The following is a 7170-nucleotide window of genomic DNA, read 5'->3' on the forward strand; positions in this document are numbered from 1 at the left end:
ACCTTGGACCTTTAGGTCTATCACAACGGTTGAGTTAACTAACTATTATGATATCGCGCACGCTTTCCAGTATACTACAATGGTCAGAAGACCGTGATTGTAAGTAACACATTTACAACAACACTCTACATAACAACCCCAGAATCTGCGTGATTATATATCTTTTCCAACCATTGTTAAATGTCTTTTTTATAGTAGTGTCTTCTAGCACCAATAGCTTCTCTACCCCCCACCTTCTTCCACCGCATGGAAGATTGTTTCCATAGGTGCTTTAACCTTTCAAGTGTGGTGTTGTGTTGTTTTGATATATTAGTAATTATTATTGTGTTTTCTATTCTCAGTACATTAAGAATAAAACACTTGAATGGTTGAATCTCAAATAAAATAGTATATGAAGTGTATTTCTCTCTTTTGTAAGACATCAATGAAATGAAAATGAAGTTCATTTTCTTAGTTAACTTTTATTGTCTTATTAATTTTAACATTTTTATTAAATTCCTAAAAAAAATTAATAATACAAAAATAAACTTTATTTTTTTTCCTTTCATGCATTATAAAAGGGAGGAATACAGTTGTTATATATTATTTTAGTTAAATCTCACCCATACGAGCGTCCTTGTTTTAAAATATTAAGAACATTTTAAAAATACAATAATAATTACTAATTTTGATATATTAATAATTAGTATTGTATTTATTTTAGAATATTTTTAGAACTCTAAAATTATGACAAATGTATTTCTCTCTCTTTTTTTTTAAGGCGTGAAAGAAATGAAATGAATGTTTATTTGTTTTAAAAAATAAATCTAACAAAATCAAAATAGCATATTTTTCATTCATAATCTTATTTGAAATTTCAATAAGAGTATATATATATATATATATATATATATATATATATATATATATATATATATATATATATATATATATATATATATATATATATATATAGTGATAATAATAGTGGGCAGTAAAATAAAGGCACAATGGCTAAATGACGAGAAATTAACTTGCCACCCCCACTGTTATATCTCACGCCCACAAACTGTATGAAAAGACCAAAATAGCTAAATAAAAAATTTCACCATTTCATAAAATTTATAAGAGATTATCGAAAATTTTAAATTCCATAGGCGATACCGGAAATTTGGAGGCGATTACCAAAAATTTCACGAAACAGTAAGATTTTCTGGTTATTATGCACAATTTTCGGTAGAAATTCATGAAAATGTCTGGAATTTCGGTATTTCTTACCGGAAATTTCAAAATTTCCGGTACTTTTTTGAAGCATTTGTACTAGGAATTTTGAAATTTGTGGTAGTTCAATTTTAAAAAAAAAATATCGGAAATTTCAGATTTTTCTGTAGTTCATTTTTTAACTAATTTTTTATGCTTCGTCTATTTGTTTCAGTGAGGACCAGGGATAGAGACGGTTCCGTTACGGGCAGACTTGTTGATAGAGTTGAGGCTCAGGCCCAGAGGGATGAGGCGGAGGCTAAAGCTTCCCAACTACGGGCTGGAAGACATCCTTCGACCGGTTTTCACCAGAAACGGTTGGTTGAGCAGGCGCAGTACCACACATCTAGACGCCTGACGGCTAGAGTTGTTACCACAGAGGAGGCACATGTACTAGTGTCGGTGGCTGAGCAGGTATCTGGGGAGGAGCGAGTTGTGGAGGTACCGACTGTGGAGGTGCCCGTTGTGGTGGAGGAGGTACCTGAAGTGGAGGAGCAGGTACCTATTATGGAGGTGGTTGTTGCGGAGGCTTATGCGGCGGTTGAGCAGGTATCTGATGGAGCCTTTTTAGGAGGACCTACTGACAGGTCCGTGCTCATATGAAATGATGACCATGTCTTATTCCGTATATGGCAGGGAGAGGTATATATGTTATATTTTTTATTGCAAATTATTCATTATGGCTCTATTGACTATCTGAAAGTTTTTGATTTTTTTTAAATTTTTTTTCTTACAGGAGCGTCCGACACCAAAGGTCGCATCCCATGGCTCGAAGTTGAAGAACTTCTCAGAGGGGGATATTCCTGAGCAGGTCAGGAATATTGTTACTGACTTTAGCTTGCTGGAGTTTGTCGAGTGCTCATTTATCATGCTTTAAGCCTCCTTCCTGTCAGCTTTTGTTGAACGGTGGCACTCTGAGACATCATCCTTTCATCTTCCATTTAAGGGGATGATTATGACATTGGGTGATGTCTCAGTATTATTTCATATTCTCATCGCTAGTAAATTCTTCACTGGTCCTCATATTAACCAGGGGATGGCACTGACACAAGTTATAGAAGATCTAGAGGTTGATGAGGGTGTAGTACTTGAGGAATTTTCCTTTAATAAAGGCTTGCATCTTCTGATGTCTTGGCTGATGGAGAGGTACAATGAGCTTGTGGCGGCATAGAGGTATGAGGCTGCCGGTAGGGCGTACATGCTACATCTAATGGCATGCACTCTCTTTGCAAACAAGTATGGTGTTTACATAGATGTTCGCTATCTTTGGCTGTTCGGTAGCCTAGACATTCCAAACTAGGCTTGGAGAGTGGCGGTGTTGACTATGTTATACATGACACTTGGAGTTGCTTCCAGACCCGAGACCATACAGCTAGCTGGTTATTTTAGCCTATTACAACTATACTAACATTTCTTTTTTTATTCTTACTTTTTATTTGAGTCTATTAGTTATTTGTTGGATGTCATATTAATCATTTTTTATTTCTTCAGTGTTGGATATACGAACATTTCCCCCACATATTTGATAGCAGATTGTAGCATATCCCAACGAGTACTCCACTGGCGGGGAGATGGAAAGGCAAGCAGGCGGTTCGTGGTGGTGTTATGAAGTACATGAGAATGCTTGATGTCTTGACAGTAGATGATGTCATCTGGACACCATACTCAACGCACATCCTCGTCGCCCATTTGAAGATGCGGCATTATATTCAAGGCATATAAGGTGGGAGAACCACGTGGCTAGACACATGCCTGAGAGGTGTATGTGACAATTTGTTTTTTTCCCAAGGCTTCCCTCATCTAGTACTTGAGGCTCTCGCTGGAGGGATTGAAAAATGGTTTCAGAGCCACATCATCAGCTATGTCTGTGAGATTAGAGCTAGTGCAGTTTTGGTACAACATCCTTCATAATGCAAGGGTGGTTACTTGAAGTGGTATCATACTATATCACACCCTCGCCTCATACCACCGACTGCAGGGTCTTCTGATATTTCGGGGCCTTCCGGTGCTAGGGTTTCTGATACTCAGGTACGGGCTGACAACGTGCGTCACCACCACCTCCACCTCCACCTCCCGTAGGGAATCAGGATACCCGCCTGCTGTTGATTGTTGCACATAACCTCATGGGTTTGGTAAACCCGGCTAGTGAGGTTTTTTCCGTAATTATCTAGGATATCAGACATAGCCCGTGGGGGGCCTATGTATACATATTATATTTTGTTTGTATTAAATGTATATTTTGTGACACAGACTTGTTATCACCATATTTATTTATTGCATAATATTTTTGGGGATTATATGATTCAAAGATGAACACAACATAAAACAGTACGACAAACATAAATTAAAAAATACTAAACATGAAATCTAGGTACTACCAGATGATTCTGGACGTTTCAACATCTTCATTATGTCGTCGACGGATCTTGTTATTTGTGCATCCAACTCGATCGGACCTTTAGTTATCCTACATCGAAATGATTTTCACATGGCCCTGACATCTTCATCGGTCTTCAACTTAATCAGGTTGTATTTCACCATTCCATTACTATCAATCCAATCTTCGCAAAATTCGATCTTTCTCACTGTTTTTTTATCGGTATCAGGCACCAACTCATTCAACTTGTCTGTCAAGTTGGCGAGGGATGCAGTGCCATCTGGAAGCTTGAATTCATCATGAGGGTTATTTCCGTTGAAATACACTTTTGCTTTAATCAGAAATTGAGGAAGAGACATTTTTTGAGATGTCTTTCTCTATAACATATACCCCTATTTATACAAATAGCGATTCATTTTAGACCACACAAATTTTTTGAGATCTCTCCTAAAAATAAATTTAATATCTTAACCAACTTTTTTAATTAGCGTAATTTTATCTGTGAAGTCTTATATTTAAGGATAGAGCTGTCAAAATGGGCTAGCTCATATGGGCCGGCCCGCCAGGCCCGAAAAATCACAGGGTTGGGTCTTAAAATTAGAGCCCATATTTTTCAGGGCCTTTTTAGCCCAACCCTAAAAAGCCCGCTACCCATTAGGGCTAGCCCATATGGGCCGTGGGTAGCCCATTAGGCCCGCATAATTATAAATTTTAAAAAATATATTAATATTTATATTATCTTACTCCAAAATAGCATATTGATTTTTCTCACTTCACTTAATTTTATCTCTATTTTATTCCATATTTCTCTTTTAAATATTATACATTAATATAATCAACATTTTTTCATCATATTATATTAATTTTTCTCTTATAATAAATATTCAAGTATTATTTTATACAATTTAAACATATATTATATTTAGAAACAAATTATAGTATTTATAAGAGATAATATAGTACTTAAAAATGTATTTTGTTTAAAATAACATAACTTTTAATTTTATTTATAATAAATATTATGGAGTTTTTATTTTAATTTTTTAGATAAAAAAGCCCATTTAAGGCCGGGTAGCCCGAAGCCCATCTAAGATCTGGCTCGGATAGTAAATCTCGAGCTCATATTACACAGGGTCTTTTTGGCCCAGCCCTGAAAAGCTCAGGGCCCGCCAGGGCCGGCCCGTTAAGGACCGGGTAGCCCATATTGACAACTCTATTTAAGGATGCAGATAATAAAAATTAAATACTATGTTTTAATTATTACATATTTTATTGCTATCCCAGCTGTAAGAGGCGGGATCTCGTAAACTAGTGTGTTTTGAGTTCGAGTCCAGGTTGAGTAATTTTTTACAACTTTCAGAATTGTTTTACTACAGCATATAACTAAGTTCGAGTCCTGGTTAATTTTTTACAACTTGCACGAGTTGTTTTACCACAACATATAAAACTATGTATTAATATAACTATGTAAATTAAATTATTAAAGTTAAAAATTTTAAAACTTTTTTCAGTATTTTTATTTTAGTAAGTCATAGATAGTATATTAAATTATTAAAACTAAAAAAAATTGAACAACTTAATTAAAGTTAATCTTGATGTAATATTTATAAGATTTTATAACATTTTAACTAGTTTAACTTCTATTTTGTTTATATATTAATTTTAATAAAATTTTGAGGTTCTTAATCTTATGTTTTAAAGTTTTGAGATTATATTGAAATACTTAAAATTATTTTTTTGTTTTTAATGTTGTCTATATTTTATTTTTTTTAAAAATAAATTTTAATAATATTTATAAAATATTTAAAAATTCATCATACAATCATATAATTTACTATCAAATTTTTTATGGTTAAATATAATTCAGTATCATTTGTAAAATTATATATTCAACAATTATTTTTGTGTAACACTCTCATTCAATACACTAATTTGATATAATTGTGACGATGTCAATACACATTCACATTTTCGTTTCTATGTCTCTTTTAGTTCTTCAGTATTGAACCTTTGCCTCTCAACTGCACACCACTGCACTACGCAGCCACCAACTTCGGTGATAACCACACCACGGCATTGCCCTTGCCTTTGAATCTGACACTGTGACCTTCTCCTCTCTTGAAATGAAAGCAAAAAATAAAACCAAAAAAAACTTAAGTTTAATTGCTCGATTTTTTACCGTAAATTTAATTTATCAACCTAATGATTTCATTTTTTTTTACCGTAAATAAGGTTGTGGAAGGAGGATCCGAACACGGTTTTCATACATGTAATGCTACTATAATAGTCTGTCAATCAAACATTTTTTTCAATCACAGCTTTCATCAATGAAAAGTGCTCAATTAAGTCATTCAAATTCAATGAATATGGTGGAAAAGTAAGGTGTCATGATTATATAAAAATATTTAAACAAATCATAGGTATGCTAATTACTATGAACTTCTATATACATTGCATCAATTGAAATATTTATCCAGTCTTTGAAGATAATTTTTGGTTACCATTAAGGATTCATGTGAAAAGGTTTTAGTTAAAGCCTATTTTTGTGCAACTTTTTCATGTGAATTAATATAAAAAATAAATGAAAATGACACATATCCGAATTAATTTCTTCTTCAAAATTATAATTTGTTATAGTATGTTATCCATAGAACATAGTAAATGAGCTTTCAATCACAATTTGAATTTGGTACATTGAATGAAATCAAGATGCATGCCTAATGAGCTTACACTTTCAAGTCATGAAAAGATGAATTTTAGTAATCATTTTCATGGACCTCCAAAATGAATATTTTTCTATCGAAGATAGCCCTACAGGCTACAGTTCCTTTAATGGGCATCTTTGAAATTTATGACTTCACTATCATATAAATGAAGCTTCCAAGAAAGGCCAATCAAGAATTTTCATTGTATTCCATATTATAAATTTACTATTTTTAAATGTACTTCTATCCACTATCTTTTTATGTAATGTTTTTACACTGGATGTAATATTTTTTACACATGCACAGTCAAAATATGTCACACATATTTGAGGAGATTTTTCGTTTTAGACTAATCTATGAATATGAAACTATGGTGTAATTTGATTCCAAGCACGCCCACCCAAGGGTAAGGCAGCGCAGCTAGACCTTCGTCTTGAGTCTAAAAAAAAAATTATTTTTTAAAGGTATATTAGGCTTCAAAAAATTAAAATTCAATATATTTGTTTAAAAACAAAAAATGTGTATGAATATTTGCTTAACTCGGGAAAGAAATGATGTTTTAATGGAAATGTCAAATCTTTTTGGGCTACAAAAGAGAAAGTTTTCCTATCTTTTTTATTAAAACTAATGTCTTTGTTTTTTGGGATTTTTTTTAAACAATTCAATTTTTTAACGAAGAATAAATTATTTCTCTAAACTAATTTGAATACATAAATTATATATTAATTTCATATTTAATTTTAAATTAAAAATACTTTGTAGTCCTTACTTTATTTAATTATGTTTTTTGAATTTTTTTTAAACATTTTATTTTTTTTAAAGAAGAATAAATTATTTCTTAGACTAAAT

Source organism: Vicia villosa, unplaced genomic scaffold, assembly GCF_029867415.1.
Source record: "Vicia villosa cultivar HV-30 ecotype Madison, WI unplaced genomic scaffold, Vvil1.0 ctg.001450F_1_1, whole genome shotgun sequence".
Classification (NCBI taxonomy): domain Eukaryota; kingdom Viridiplantae; phylum Streptophyta; class Magnoliopsida; order Fabales; family Fabaceae; genus Vicia; species Vicia villosa.